The sequence below is a fragment of the Varanus komodoensis genome, unplaced genomic scaffold (assembly GCF_004798865.1).
Source record: "Varanus komodoensis strain SLA01 unplaced genomic scaffold, ASM479886v1 scaffold157, whole genome shotgun sequence".
NCBI lineage: Eukaryota > Metazoa > Chordata > Lepidosauria > Squamata > Varanidae > Varanus > Varanus komodoensis.
The window spans coordinates 161,647-178,690 of NW_025335459.1; the positions used below are offsets into that span (position 1 = coordinate 161,647).

Consider the following 17,044-nt stretch of genomic DNA (forward strand, 5'->3'; position numbering starts at 1 on the left):
ACTTAAGAGTGCAACTTTGTGCATGTTGAGACAGAAGAAAGCAGTGTTGGGACTCGAGTCAAGTGACTTACTCCCAAGTCCAACTTAAGCTGGACCAACAACTCAGCTTGGACTCAACTCGAGAATTCTGCATTTTTTACAACTATCTTTTTCATTTTTAATTCATTTTTTTATGACCAGGATGTCCTGGCACCAGGCACGAAAGCAGCAGAGATGCTGGTAGGTGGGCAGTGGGGGAAGGATTGGGAGGGGGTTGTGACAGGGAAGGCAAGGCTCAAGGTCTCTTTGGCATGAGGGAGGTGGTGGGAGGAGGGGGCAAGGGGGCAGGGGCTTCCTCTTGTTTTGGTGCACTTTGCTCCCCTTGGCAGGAAGCACAGTAACACTTCTTCCTGCTGCTTCTGCTCTGTTCCCGTGTGTTTCCGGCGGGAGGGGGGTGCCTCCAAAAGTGGAGGTGTACTGCATACCCTGCTAAGTCATTCCAAATGCAGATGGAAACATGTGGGGGGGGGGGGACTCTTCCAGCTCCACACATATAGCTCAGCACCTCTTCTATTTCTGTTAAAGGTGGCTCTTGAGACTTGAACATTTCTTGCAGTGACTTGAGATTCAACTTGGTCATGAAAGAAAAAAAGACTTGAGACTTGCTTAGAGACTTGGAGTAAAAGACTTGAACTCATCACTGGAAGAAAGTCTCAGCTCCCAGCATTCCGCCAGCCAGCCATGCTAGATGGGCATGCTGGGAATTGTGGAGCATTTTTCTCTGTAAGCTTACATAGGATGGCACCTTTAACTGTGAACAGTAGTTGAACATATTCTGTTAAAAAGATCTTGTTTAGGTCGTTTTTACTGCATAAACCTGGTTTTGTTTTCACTGGAAATGCTCAAAGATCTATTCAGTGAAGCAACAATAAAGAAACACCAGTGCTTTCATGCAGTTAGTCTGTGACAATCACTAAAGGCCCTAATTTGCCATTTCTTTCTCTGAGTTACAAGATTTCCCTTGCTTTAAATATCGACTGGATGACTAATACATTCAATATAAAGAACTCATGAAAAATACACAATACAGCACTCATGCAGGAAGACTTTTATCCAACATCTGTCTTCCAGATTTCACCAGCTTAGTATCTTCAACAGAATTAGTATTTATTAGAGATTGTCATTGCTGCTACTACTAAAATTACTATTAGTAGTAATTTTATTATTATTACTTTCATTTCTATACTGCTCAATAGCCAACATTCCCTGGGTGGTTTACAATAGCAGATAAAGTACAATAAAATGTAACATACAGGGGACAATTTAAAATAATAAAAATTCAGTACATTTAAAAACTAGTTTTCAAACCAGATTTGAAAAGCTGCAATAGCTTACACAGTTTTTGCAAGACCTATTATGCAGCTGACATGATGCCCGCATAGAAGAATAAAGTGCTTTCATAGAGGACATGTGCTTTCAGAGGACAGTCTTAACCTGGTGCTAAAGCTGGACCATAAGGAAGGCTGAGCGCAAAAGGATTGAGGCCTTTGAATTGCGGTGCTGGCGGAGACTCCTGAGAGTCCCTTGAACCGCAAGGCGATCAAACCGGTCAGTCCTAGAAGAGATCAACTCTGACTGCTCTTTAGAAGGCCAGATAGTGAAGATGAAACTCAAATATTTTGGCCACCTAATGAGAAGGAAGGACTCCCTGGAGAAGAGTCTAATGCTGGAAACGATTGATGGCAAAAGAAGAAGGGGACGGTAGAGGATGAGGTGACTGGATGGAGTCACTGAAGCTGTTGGTGTGAGCTTAGGTGGACTCTGGGGGATGGTGGAGGACAGGAGAGCCTGGACGAATGTTGTCCATGGGGTCGCGATGGGTCAGACACGACTTCGCGACTAACAACAACAACAAAAAGTGATATCAGAGCTGGTGCCTGGTGGGCCACAGTGGGGAGCCTGTTCCACAACTGGGGGCCACCACTGAGAAGGTCCATCTCCTTGCCATGCACTGAGCCTCCATGAGAGGCGGCAAGTGGAGGTAGGCTGCAGATCTTGGTCTTGATCGCCAAGTAAATTGCAGTGGGGAGAGGGATTCTGTCAGATACTGTGATCCAAGCTGGTCTGAGCTTCTTAAGTTAACACCCTATAGCTTGTCAGTTGTCTTGAAGTGAAAGAAAAAGCAGAACACATCTTCCCAGTCTTTTAATATTGCCCCATCACTCTTCCCATTCTTCATTCACTTCTTTGTTGCCTTCACCTTCGTGACACTGCATTTTAAATCCTACACACAGGGATGGTCTCACAAATACCCAAGCAGCAAGCAAAATGCAAAAATATAATAAGTTTTCTATTTTTTTCAAAACTGTATTGGCTGCAATATGACATATGCTCTTCCCTGTTATTGCAAGAGCAATTTGTCCCTCCCCGGCAGCCTTTTTGGACAGTGAGGAAAAAAAGAGAAACAGTGTCTGTGGAAGGCGGGGGGAGGGCACCAAAAGGGAAATTATTTAAAAAACCCCCCAGGATTGCCTCACGCATGCTGGTGTCATTGCCAGCTGCAGCCTGAGAAGCCTTTCCTGATGGACTACGGTCCATAGCAGAAAATCACCTGCTCAGGTTCTACAGGAGGTTCAGCTAGAAATGACAGCCAAGCACTTGCTCAGTCTTCTCCTGCAGGTTCACTGATTGAAGAGGGAGATAGCAAGTGACACACACACAGAGAGAATGAAGTGGGGCTGGTCCAGAAAGAGGATTGTCGCTGCTTTCAGCCCTGCCGACTGCCGCCAGGTGCTTGACAGCTTGGCTCTGAGGGACTGCAGCCCCCTCAGAGAAGAGATCGCAGGTCCCTGGCCTGGTCCTTCTGATGCCCCCCTCCCCGCACCGGATGAGAGATTTGTGTGCCGCCTCACCTCAGATCTACCTGGGGGGTCTGGCTCATAATGCAGGAGTGCAAAGCCTCTTTCAGCTGGAGGGCTGAGTCCCAGTTTGAGAGAAGCCACAGGGGCCTTGTTCCAGTGGGAGCAGCCATAAGGCACCTTCTTTCAGGTTAAAGCTCTCGCTGCCAGACTAAAGCCGCGCTGCAGCCATTTTATTTATTTATTTAGAATTTTTGTATGCCGTCCCATCGCTTATAGCCTCGGGACGGCTCACATAAACAAACAAACATAATACAAATACAATTAAAACTCAGAAACACCCTGGCTACACAATTAAAACCTATACATATTATTAAGCGTTGTTAAAATATTGTTTAAATAAAAAGGTCTTAGCCTGGCGCCGAAAAACAAATAACGATGGTGCCAGGCGGACCTCTCTGGGGAGCGCATTTTAGCAGCTCAGGATGGGAAGAAGGGCAGCAACAAAGCTGGGGAATCAGTCAGAGTTGAGGGAAATGAGTGGAGCCCAGTGAAGGCAGTGGCCTTCTGGGGGATGCCAGAGGACTAAGCGGAGACCCCCGGAGGGCTGCCTTGGGCTCTCCAGGCCTGGGGCTCTGCCGCCCTGCTCAAGCAGCTTCTGGGGAGCAGTGAGGAAAGACCCACACATAAAGGAGCACCCCCTGCTGGACTAAGCAGGCTGCTGCTGCTCCTGCTGCAAAAGAGGGTTCAGCTCCTGCTGGCAAAGAGACATAATGAGACAGGTCAAAGCTTTTATTTTACATTTTGATTTATTTCCAAAAAGAGAAAGGCAATACCAATACATGGATATTACATATAATGTCAAAATCAGAATGCCTCGCAATAAATCAGTTATGATTTCTTCAATGCTTATTAGATCAACTAAACTAAATTGGAATCACAGAAGGATTTGTCTGATCTTTAATTCTTAATATTAACTCATTCATTCTAAGTCAGTTTAATACAGGCAGTCCCTAGGTTATGAACAGGTTTTGTTCATGAGAACATCCTTACGTCGAATTTGTGTATACGTTGGATCATGTATATAAAAAGCATACAGAATGCTTAAGAAACACTTCCATATACATTAAAACTTCTTTAACACATACCACATTTTAATAATAATAAAATAATAATATTAATATAGTAATAGTAAAGTAACTTCAGGTATTGAAGAGAGAGAATCTGTGTGTATGTGTCTAGGTATACAGTACACTTCTAAAAACAGTCTATTTAATTTATTTAAGATATTTATATGCAAAAGATATTTATATGCAAAAGCCTGTCGCAAAAGCCTCAGGACGGCTTACACAAAAGAAATAACATAAAATATAACATAAATTCCAGACCCACACTGGCTGCAGTTAAAGACATAGAAAAGACAGTATTAAAACTTATTAAAATATTGCTGGAATAAAAAGGTCTTAACCTGGCACCAAAAAACAAATAACGACGGCGCCAGGCAGACCTCTCTGGGGAGCGCATTCCATAGGCGGGGCGCCACTGCAGAGAAGGCCCTCCTCCGGGTACTTTGCCTCCTCACGTCTTTCACAGAGGGTTCCCGGAGGAAGGCCTCTGCTGCCGATTTCAGGGGGTGGAAGGGCAAATACAGAAGAAGGCGTTCCTTTAGGTATCCAGGTCCCAAGCCGTTAAGGGCTTTATAGGTAATAACCAGCACCTTGAATTGAGCCTGGACTTTGATGGGAAGCCAGTGAAGCTGATAGAGGACTGGGGTTATTTGAGAATAATGCCCAGTCCCTGTCAGCAACTTGGCTGCTCTATTTTGCACCATCTGAACTATCTGGACTGTCTTCAAGGGCAGCCCCATGTAGAGCGCGTTGCAGAAATCCAACCAGGAAGTAACCAATGCATGTGTCACTGTCACTAGGCAGTTTAGATAGAAAACAGTAAAAAAAGAGGATAATGCAACATCTAAGAGAATGGAATAACAGTGAGAGGAAATAAACAAAAAATAAAATCTAAGTATGCGAAGTTCATTAATCATCTTGTATATCACTAATATTTGTTAATATTTCATTTAGTCATTATTAATTTGTTAAATGGGCAATCTTAGAGAGTTTTATTATTTTTATTTTTTCTCCCAAAGTCTCTACTCAATCTTCTGTAAACCTTCAACTGAAAAGGGCATTCTTCTGATCTTCTTTTGATTCTTAATAGTTTTCAAAGTTCTTACAGTCTTTTTTGGATCCAGCAGGTAGCACCAATGATATGTTTTGCTATTCTTGCTATTCTTAAGAATAACCTGCTGCATCAAAATTTTCTCCCCCACTTTAGACATAAAGAATGAGAAGCCAAAGGAGATTCAGAGTTTTTTGCTTTAACTTTGCTGAGAGAGCGAGAGAGCAAGCTGTCCAATATGCTTTCTTTCTTCTACTCCAACGATCCCGATGTCCTTTGAGTATGTCAAATCCGGGCTGGTTTTTCAAGAAGATATATTTGGAATTCCTTTCAAAGTTCCTCAGCACTTTTGCTTCAAAGAGGGAGAAATGGTGGCTGAGCAAAATTGCTCTCCCCCTTCCCTCCAGCACATGTCAATAGTCTCTAATCACCAACCCACTGCCATCCAGGCACTCGTATTAATAACTTCTTAAGCAGAGTTCATAAATAACTCCCTAACCATAATAGAGTTTGGATACTAAACAGCTGGATGTCAGCAAAGTTGGAGTTTCAAAACTCCTCATCTGGGTAAGGAAATGATAATTGCTTTTTCAAGGTCTTACTTGCAGCCAGTTTAAAAATAATAGTCCTTTGGCTTGCGGGGGTGGGGAGGAAAAGAAAAAGAAAGTGTTAAAAAAGTGGGGAGATAGGTTTTCAGACATAGGAAATCTACCTTACCTTGGAATCTGATGGTATTTTCCACAAGTGCCTGGGCACCTGTTGAAAGCATTTCCAAAAAGAGAGGTGGGAGAGGTAGACGGAAATCAATTCACACCAACATTTTCATCTCGGCAAGTCAGGATACAGAGCACTCCAAAAGTGTTGCCTGGCAAACTGCCATCTTCCCTGGATGTTGGGATAAGTCACCGTTTAGCTGAATGCTGAAGAGACTTGGGGCTGGGATATATGGGAATGCCTGTCTCCATATATCCCTACCAGACCACTCAGGTCATCAATGGAAGTCCTCCTTCGTGAACCCCCTCCAAATGAGGTGAGGGGGGAATTGGCGAGGAAAGGGGCCTTCTCTGTCATCGCACCTCACCTCTGGAATTCCCTTTCAAGGGAGATGTGACTGGCCCCCAGTTTATTTTGCTTTCCGCACCAAGTTAAGACTTTTTAATTTAGTATCGGTTTTTAGATTGGACTATTGGTTTGCTGCTGGTTTATTGTTCTATTGGTTATACTGTGTCTGTATTCCCTCCTATTTTATACAGTTGTATTCATATTGTACTTTACTCATATTATGTTTCATGGTTTTGGTACTTATTGTTATTTATTTGTATTTTTAATATTGCAATTTGAGCCACCCAGAGAGCCTCTGGCTATGGGGTGGCATACAAATGTGAAAGACAGAGAAATAAATTTCCAGCTGAGACCCCACTGTATTGGGTACTGGAACAAGGGAAACTAACACAGGATACACATGGCTTTTTATACTTGTTCCTTCATGAAGAGAGTGGAAGGCAGCTCACCAAAATGCAGAATGTGTTTTAATGACACATTCACCGATCTGGAAATGCAAACCCTTCATGAAATGTGTCCAAATATCCTTTCAAAACTGCGGTCATGATCTAAGGCCCTCTCTTTGAATTAATCTTCTGCTGTCTGCAAGGCATCGTTACTGCATCGCTCGCATTATGACTGAGTGTGTCCTTCTGGCATGACCTCGTTCCACATGACATTTATACAGTTTTCCTTCCTTTGCGGCGGCCGTGAGCTTTTCTACTCTTGGGAGAAGAACGTCCCATCTTCAAATGTTGTGCTGGGATGGAAAAAATGAAAGCAAAAAACAAATTCAGAGATCCTGGAGAAGAGTAGGGCAACAGGAGGACATGACCAACCCCAAATCACCTGAAATACTGAAATGGCACTGAGGTACCCTGAGACAGCAGATGAATGACAAGACAGACTGCTAGAGCCAAAGGTGTTGGAAGTAGACCTGTTTTACAAGTGTGGCTCTGCCCAACTGTGTACAACAAGTAGGCCACCTGTGGCCCTAAGGTCAAATTTAACGTGCTCCTCAGCCTCATTTCAGTTGGACTGTGCACATAGGGGGCTTAAGTCAGTTTACAATGGCTCCCGTTCTGAGGGACAAAGTAAAGTGTTCTAGCTGCAAACAAAAACTAAAAAAGGAGGGAGAATCTCCAAACGTGGATGTTAACAAGAACAGGTTTAAGGTTACTCCACTGCTATTGCCAAACGATTCTCCTTTCATTTCTTCCATTTGTTTCCATGGGAAATAACTAAGTACTGCATTCTGTGTGGAGCACTCATCTTGTCTATGATCAAAGACTGCTGTGGGCCCTATTTTCAAGTGACAGAGAACCCACAATGGGTCACAATTCATGCATTTGCAGAGAGAACACAGTGACATATTGACTCTGCACTAAACGGGAGTTACATAAAAAACCTGCTTATCAGAGCATATCTCACCTGTATGGGATTTTGGTGGCTTCGTGCGCTTTTGTTGGCCTCCTGAGTGAAACTTCAGGTGAATCACAAGATGTTGGGGCTGCCTGAGCCACTTCCCACGTTCAGGGCACTGATACGGTTTCTCTCCAATGTGCATTCTCCAATGAGCAATGAAGTGTGGGAGCTGTGCCACACATTTCCCACAATCAAGGCATCTACAGGGTTTCCCTCCTATATGCACTCTACGACAGATGACAAGAAGCGACCAAAACATTTCCCACACTCCAAGCACCTGTACTTTTTCTCTCCCGAGAGGACTGTCTGATAACTCACAAGTCGGGTCATTGTGCAAAACATTTCCCACAGTCAGGACATTCGTAAGATGCCTCTCGTACGTGGACTCTCTTGTGAGTCGCTAGTTTGGAATGGTGAGCAAAACATTTTTCACAGTCTACGTATTTATATGGCTTCTCCCCTGCGTGAACTCTCTTGTGTTTCGCAAGTGCCAAGCAGTGAGCAAAACGCTTCTCACACTCCGAGCATCCATAAGGTTTTTCTCCAGTGTGAACTCGGTGGTGTTGCAAAAGGTCTGAGTGGAGAACAAAGCGCTTCCCACACTGCACACACTCATAGGACCTCTCTCCAGGGTGGGACCTTTGGTGTTTCACAAAGCTTGAGCAACAAGAGAAAGATTTCCCACACTTGGGACATCTGTAAGGTTTCTCTCCTGTATGCACTCTTTGATGTTTCTCTAAGTTCGACTGCTGAGTAAAACATTTCCCACACTCTGAGCATTTATAAGGCTTCTCCCCTGTATGGACCCTTTGGTGTCTCAGAAAGTTTGACTGCTGAAGAAAACACTTTCCACATTCCATGCATTCGTAAGGTTTCTCTCCTGTGTGGAGTCTGTGATGTTGCACAAGATACGATTTATAAGCAAAACATTTTCCGCACTCCAAGCACTGATAGGGTTTTTCTCCAGTGTGGACCCGCTTATGTATCTGGAAAGCTGACCGGTGAGAAAAACACTTCCCACACTCAGGGCATTTATAAGGTTTCTCTCCAGTATGAATCCTCTGGTGTTTCATACAAGCTGAGCTGTGAGCAAAGCACTTCCCACACTCGGTGCATTTATATGGTTTCTCTCCTGTGTGGACTCTCTGATGGATCACCAAGGTCGATTTGTCGGCTAAACATTTCCCACATTCTGAGCATTTATAGCTTCTTTCCCCCGTATGGATCCTTTGGTGTTTCACAAGGTGTGACTGGTGGCCAAAACTTTTCCCGCACTCTGAACATGCATAGGGTTTCTCTCCGGTGTGGGTTCTCTTGTGTATCAAAAAGGCGGAGCTGTAAGCAAAACATTTTCCGCACTCCAGGCATTTGTACGGTTTCTCACCTGTGTGGACTCTCTGGTGTTTTGCCATCGTGGAGGAGTCAGCGAAACATTTCCCGCACTCAATGCATTTGTAAGGCTTCTCTCCTGTGTGAAGTCTCTGGTGCGTCATGAGATGAGCCTTTTGAGAAAAACATTTTCTGCACTCCAAGCATTGATATGGTTTCTCTCCTTTGTGGACTCTCTGATGGTTCATCAGGTATGAAGGGCGAGCGAAACATTTCTTGCATTTGGAGCACTGATAGGGTTTCTCTACTGCGTGGACGGTCTGGTGTTTCACAAAGGCTGAGGAGTGAACAAAGCATTTCCAACAGTCTGGGCATATATAGAGTTTAATATACAATACAAAAGGAAAAAAAACTTTTCCTCAAAACAGTTATAACTATGCAATAACAAAAGCAATGCATCCCTTCGCAGGGACCATTTTTGTTGTTCAGTCGCAAAGTCATGCCCGACTCTTCATGACCCCATGGACAACTTTCCTCCAGGTTCTCCTGTCCTCCATCATCCCCTGGAGTACGCCCAACCTCATACCCACATCCTCAGTGACCCCATCCAGCCACCTCAACCTCTGTTGTCCCATTCTTCTGCCTTCAATTGTTCCCAGCATTAGGGTCTTCTCCAGGGAGTTTTTCCATCTCATTAGGTGGCCAAAGTATTTGAGCTTCAGCATACATACATAATATCATCAAATTTATTCTTATTTATCAAACCTTTTTTCACTTTAATATCACATAATATCCATAATAGCTATATTCCAAACTTCTCTATACCAATCACTTAATTGGTTATTGAATTTTGCTTTCCCATTCCTTGCTATCATTAATGTAACAGTTATTAATACTTTAATATTCCATTCCCATTGTTCTCTACCAAATATTGACATGAATATGATTCCAGGATTTACTTCAATATTTAAATTCAGTATTTTACTAATTTCTGTAAAAATCACTTTCCAAAATTTCATTGTATACTCACATCCCACAACATGCGGAAATATGTACCCACTTCCTTGCCACCCCCGCAACATATATTAGGATATTTACTATCCATATAATTCAATTTTACTGGAGTTCGGGCCCATTTCTGTACTAGTTTATAAAAAATTTCTGTTATTCTTACTGACATACACTTTCATATTCTCCTATCCCACATATTTTTCCACTTTTCCATCTTTTAGAAGGGCTGGGGAAGCTGCACACAACCTGAAAATCCATTGGGAGGGTTCAGGAACATGGGCACGGCTGTCTGGGGAACTGCAGAGCTTCCTGACTTCTACTATCAATTTTTGATTATTGCTATATCCTACTCTTAGGAATTGCTTTTAGTCGGACTCACAAATATTTAAAGGATAGTAATTTCAAAGGAAGATGACATTTTTAAAAAGTTTCATTTGCAGAGAACTCTTCACATATTCTGACATTTCTAGTTCAGGTTTTGAAACTTGCAATATTTGTTGCAAAAGTACGACCAGGCTAGTACAACTTCTCACCCAAACTGCTGTCAGAACTCTTCATTTCTTGGGAGTCTGAAACCCATGGCTCTTCTCCTTGCTCCAACTGGGCAATGAGGTCAGGCTTTGGGACAAGATATCCTTCCCAGGAAAGAAAAGAACAAGATCATGAGAAGATATGGAATGTGCATGGCAAGAATCTCTTCCATGATAATTCGTTAGAATTGGACCTCCTCCCATCCCTTGGGCTCCCCCCAGGAAAGAAAACATTTAAATAACATGCGAGCATTCATGGGCACATGTCGCAGTGTACAGCAGTCTTCCCCAGGACCACAAGGGGCTGATGGGAGCAGTACTCCAAAATGTCTGGAAAATACCAGGTTGGAGAAGACTAGTCCATGGCCAATCAGTGAAGCCAAATGGATTTTATTATTCTGCCACTTAATACCAAGTTCACCTGATGGTGTACAGAGAACATTTTAAGCCATACAATAGGAAAAATAAGGAACCAACATGAAATGAAAGAGAAATTTAAATAACATCAAAATAAGGTCAGCAGCAGTAGTGCCTGAGATCTCAAAGCACAGAAGCATGTTTTAAACCAGAAAAACCTGGAAAATATGAAGCATTTCACCTGGCACCAAAAAGTTCACAACATGGGAGGTACAGATGTTCTCCAAATGGGCAGCAAAAAGGCAGTGCCCTTTGGCCAACATCCTTAGTGGTGTCCCTAAGAAAAGGACCCAGTCTCAGGCTCCGCCCAGGAGGAGGTCCTGGTGTGGTGTGGCTCCCTATATGTGTGGAGCATATAGTACCACAGCAGGTGTGCCACTGCTCTAGAATCCCTCTCCTTAATAGGCACCAGCTTCATCTTTCTTGGCAGGGAAACCAAAAGATGCGTCTCTGAAGATGTCCTCATGGTCGATCCTTCCAGTAACCTGGCTCCACGCCCTGGAGGGTTTAACTAAAAGGTAAGGAACCCATGGTCCTCCAGAAGTGGTGAGACTGCAACTCTCCTAAGCCCTCAGCAGCACAGCCATCGGCCAGGGATGATGGGGGCTGTGCTCCAACAACATTGGAAAGGATAGAGCATGACTACCCCTGTCTTAAAAATAGGAACCCAAGCACACTGAATGGGACTGGGAAACAGACTGGGAGTCAGTGCAGATCACAAACCGCTGGCATAATTAGTGTAATTGGCAGGTCCCTACTAACAACCCTTGCAACCCAGCCAGTAACCTGGTATTCTGGGCCAGGCCAACTGAGGGTGATGGGAGTTGTAGTCAAACACATCAGGCAGCAACCAAGTCATGGAAGGCTCAGCTTGGGTGAGAGCAGGATTGTCTTTGACAAGTCAAACTCTCTCTCTCCCTCTCTCAAAAAAGCAAAAAACAAAAACCTCCTGATTATTGAGACATCCTTGTCTCATTTGACCCCTCATATCAGATACATGTTGGCATTAGAAAAGTGGGAGAGCGAAGAAAAACACAGGTGTCCATCCAAAAACGTGAATGATTAACGGCAGCACTGACAAAGCCTTCCAGTGTCTTACCCTTACCTAGGGAGGCCACATTCTCATAGTTTTCCAGCATGACATCCCTGTACAGGGCTCTCTGGCCTGCATCAAGGAGGGTCCCCTCCGCCTCGGTGAAATACACGGCCACATCAGCAAAGGTAGGTTGAGCCTACAGAAACACAACAGGATAGGGAGAACGGAAGGATCCCCATTTCTCCAGAATCCCCAATCTTTGCACAGCCTAAGCCAGGAATGTGAGTTAGTCAGTGATCCTGCACATGAGTACTAGGTTGCTGCAGGCAGCCCATCACTCTGCCCTTTATCCAACTTTAAAGATGGATTTGTTTTGGCTTCTTCCTTCAATTTAGTACTTTTTGTATTATAAACCTGAGAGAGGGGGCTGAATATTCATCTGCAGGCTACTCTGGAATGCCACTAGCTGAAGACTGGGCTACAAGTGCTTTACATCATGGCTTGGGAACATAGCTGCTGATGGATGACAGCTCCCTTTAGCCACAGTCAGCACAGTGGTAGTGGATGATGGGAATTTCAGTCCAACAACACTGAGAAGACAGCCTTGCTTTAAATAAAGAAATGGGCCACAGAAGTACTACTTTAGGAAAGCAACATTATCCCTCCCTGCTTTTTCCTAATAGCTGTATTGAGTCCTCCCAGTGTTAGCAAGAGATTCTGCAGTTCTGCTCCTCTTCTCCCCCCGCCCCTGATTCACTTCCGCTCAGACCCGGATTAAAGCAACTGGAGGCCCAGAGCTAGCAGACCTTGGTAGGTCCACACTTAACAGCATCTGATAGGAGAAACAAAACCTTGTTCTCTTCTTTATCTACTAAATAAAAGTAGAACCTTGAGGAAATTTTAGCATTGCTAAAAGATTGCTTATTGATAAAAAAATATAGCACTGATAAAAAGATTGTTCACACAGAACCTCCATAGGGGAATTATAACTATGTTTACACTATGTACAAATTCAGAATACTTTCTTTTGAGCTTCTCTGGCTGCAAACTTATCAATTATATCATTGAAATCACTAACTTGCAGTTCTTCATTTTCTATACAGAAAATACTTCGATCAGACAACCGATCTTGGGGCATTGTTGACTGTGGATCATTCTTTATACTTTTTAGTCTAGAAAATGATTTTTTCGCCTAGGTATACCCCTGATTTTTCTCATTATTTATGATTAAGAATGAAATGAAGTTAATGGTGATCTTTAAAAAGAAATGTTGGCAGGAGGCCGAGGCCCCGGGCTGCAGCTCGCTCAGCCCATATGTAAATGCTTCCAGTTTTCTTGCTCACCTGCCGTGCCTTTTTGCCTTTCAGGAGGACAAAGGGGGCCGAGGCAGGGGGACGCAAAGCGCCTCTCCTTGTGCCTCCCGCATGAAATCAGCTTCATCGTCATCAAAACCAAGGCATGCACAGCCCCAGCCAAGAGCGCCCCCGCTCCGAGAAGTGCGTGCAAGTCGGGCCCCTTCTCCCCACTTACCAGCATTTACAGGGCGAGGTGCGGACGCTTCTCGCAGGCCGATGTTAGGCTCCCGCCACCCCCAGAAGGCCAGGCGTCTTTGCCGCGCGCCCGCGACGCCCCCGCGGCTCGAGCCCAAAGCAGCCAATCGCTGAGCCGCTCTCGCGTGGGGAGTCCTTCCCTCCTCCCGGAGACAAGCGCGCTAGACGGGCTGCGATGACGAGCCCCGCAGAAGCCCACGGGCTGCTGGGAAACGTGGTTCTTTTCCTCTCCGTGAAGCCGCGGGCGGTTCTGGGAATCGTAGTCACTCCTCCAGTTCGTATCGCTTCCTGCCCCGGCATCGTTTCAAAGTTTCGCTGACAAAAATGAGCGTGGCACACTGAATTTCAGAGCAAAGACCCCTGCCTTCAAATCGTGTCTCACAGGCTCTGCGCTGTTTGTCCTATGAGGTGTTCATTTTCGCAGCTGATTTTTAAGCTCGGAAGTGTTTGGATTTCTTCCTCCTCGACGTGCATTGTTATTTACATTCATTAGAAACCTTCTCTAAAAGAGAAGGCAAGAGAAGACTCCAGGTATCTTTCAGCAAGTATAGGATGATTTTCTACTTAAGCGTGCCTATGATTGTGCTCTCAGAAACTCCAACACGTGCCTTCAAACTGGTGCTGAAAAGGCAGCAATGTTGGTGCGGAGTGATTGTGGCCAGAGAGAGCATTCTGCAGCATCTGGGAGCCACCTCAGAGAAGGCTGTGTCCCTTGTGGGCATTCTCCCAACCTTCCTTGCTGGAGGCACGAGGACAATCACTGTCTGAAGATGTCTGATCACAGTCCAAATTATAAGTGAATACCTGCAAGGTATGAAATAATAGGCTATCCATTACATACTATTGTAATGCTCAGCTGCATTTATTTAGGGCATAATCCTAAATTCATCCCAAATGGCTTCTAGAATAGATTATGTGTAATGAGCAAAACAAGAGGTTCCCTGCCTTAGAATATATAAAGCCACAACACAAAAGGAAAATGAACAGAGGAGGGAAGATGGAAAAAGTAGTGCTGGTTGAATGACTCTGCTTCTTTTCTCTCTTCTTCTAGTCCTGGAATAGCTGCTGATGGTGAGGGATCTCTCCTGACTTATATTCTTTAAATACTGAAGTCTGGGCCATGCTAGGCATTGTGGGACTCCTTTTCTGCTTATATTGCACCCTAAGGGAACATCTACCAGAGGCAAAGCACACTATGCCAGGGATGTGGCACAGATCTTGGATTTGGGGTGTGTGGCATCAACTTTTTTCCTCAAGGAAGAGGACATAGAATTGCCTATAAGAGCCTCTGACCACATGCTAAGCCCAGGATTGTTTTTTCCACACTCAACCTGGGGGTTGCAACAGATCTGCACCACTCAAACCCTGCCACCCATTTTATTGATTTCAGTAGCCTAATCTAAGAGGTGTGTATGGGGGTGGTGGTGGTTTCTAGTTTCTATTGTTAAATGCTGTTGTTGTTAGTTGCGAAGTCGTGTCTGACCCACTGCGACCCCATGGACGACATTCCTCCAGGCCTTCTTGTCCTCCACCATCCCTGAGTCCACTTAAGCTCATGCCAACTGCTTCAGTGACTCCATCCAGCCACCTCCTCCTCTGCCGTCCCCTTCTATTTGCCGTCAGTTGCTCCCAGCATTAGGCTCTTCTCCAGGGAGACCTTCCTTCTCATTAGGTGGCCAAAGTATTTGAGTTTCATCTTCAGGATCTGGACTTCTAAAGAGCAGTCAGGGTTGATCTCCTCTAGGACTGACCGGTTTGATCGCCTTGCAATCCAAGGGGCTCGCAGGAGTCTCCTCCAGCACCACAATTCAAAGGCCTGAATTCTTCGGTGCTCAGACTTCCTTGTGGTCCAACTTTCACATCCATACATTGCAACTGGGAAAACCATAGCCTTGACTTTACACACTTTTGTTGGCAGGGTGATGTCTCTGCTTTTAGTGTGCTGTCTAGATTTGCCATAGCTTTCCTCCCCAGGAGCAAGTGTCTTCTAATTTCTTGGTTGCAGTCCCCATCCGCAGTGATCTTGGAGCCCAAGAAAATAAAATCCGTCACTACCTCCATTTCTTCCCCATCTATTTGCCAGGAAGTAATAGGACCGGATGCCATGATCTTAGTTTTCTTTATGTTGAGTTTCAAGCCAACTTTTACACTCTCCTTCACCCGCATCAAGAGGCTCTTTAGTTCCTCTTCACTTTCTGCCATCAGAGTGGTATCATCTGCATATCTGAGGTTGTTGATATGGCTCCCGGCAATCTGCATGTAAGTTAAATAGGCAGGGCAACAATATATACAGCCTTGCCAAACTCCTTTCTCAATTTTGATCCAATCAGTGGTTCTGTGTCCAGTTCTCACTGTTGCTTCTTGACCAGCATATAGGTTTCTCAAGGGACAAATAAGATGGTCTGCTACTCCCATCTCTTTAAGAACTTGCCACAATTTGTTGTGATCCACACAATCAAAGGCTTTAGCATAGTCAATGGAGCAGAAGTAGATGTTTTTCTGGAACTCCTTAGCTTTCTCCATGATCCAGTGTATGTTGGCAATTTGATCTCATTTGATTTCATGTTGTAAGCCGCCCCGAGGTTTCAGCAAGGGGTGGCATAGAAATGTTATAATAATAATAATAATAATAATAATAATAATAATAATAATAATAATAATAATCTCTAGTTCCTCTGCCTCTTCGAAATCCTGCCTGTACTTCTGGTAATTCTCAGTCCACATACTGCTGGAGCCTAGCTTGTAGGATTTTGAGCATAACTTGCTAGCATGTGAAATGAGTGCAATGGTGTGGTAGTTTAAACATTCTTTGGCATTGCCCCTCTTTGGGATGGGAATGTAAACTGACCTTTTCCAATCCTGTGGCCATTGTTGAGTTTTCCAAATGTGCTGGCATATTGAGTGTAGCACTTTTACTGCATCGTCTTTTAAGGTTTTGAATAGCTCAGCTGGAATACTGTCACCTCCACTAGCTTTGTTGTTGCTCAGACGTCCTAAGGCCCATTTGACTTCACATTCCAGGATGTCTGGCTCGAGGTCAGTGACCACCCCATTGTGGTTATCAGGGACGTTAAGCACTTTCTTGTATAGTTCTTCTGTGTAATCTTGCCACCTCTTCTTAATCTCTTCTGTCTGTTAGGTCCCTGCCATTTTGGTCCTTTATCATGCCCATCTCTGTATGAAATGTTCCCTTCATATCTCCAATTTTCTTGAAGAGATCTCTGGTCCTCCCTATTCTATTGATTTCTTCTATTTCTTTGCACTGTTAATTTAAGAAGGCATTCTTATTTCTTCTAGCTATTCTCTGGAATTCTGCATTCAACTGGGTGTATCTTTCTTTTTCTCCGTTGCCTTTTGCTTCCCTTCTTTCCTCAGCTATTTGTAAAGCTTCCTCAGACAGCCATTTTGCTTTCTTGCATTTCTTTTTCTTTGGGATGGTTTTAGTTACTACCTCTTGTACAATGTTGTGAACCTCCGTCCATAGTTCTTCAGGCACTCTGTCTATCAGATCGAATTTCTTAAATCTGTTGGCCACCTCTACTGTATATTCATCAGGGATATGATTTAGGTCATACCTGAGTGACCTAGTACTTTTCCCTACTTTCTTCATTTTAAGCCTAAAGTTTGCAATGAAAAGCTCATGATCTGCACCACAGTCAGCTCCTGGTCTAGTTTTTACTGACTGTATAG

At 44.2% G+C, this 17,044-nt stretch overlaps 1 pseudogene; it reads right to left on the minus strand.

Moving 5' to 3' along the window:
- Window positions 1–7,490: 7,490 nt before the first annotated feature.
- LOC123021091 lies at window positions 7,491–13,503 on the minus strand (annotated as a pseudogene).
- Between the last annotated feature and the right edge of the window lie 3,541 nt (window positions 13,504–17,044).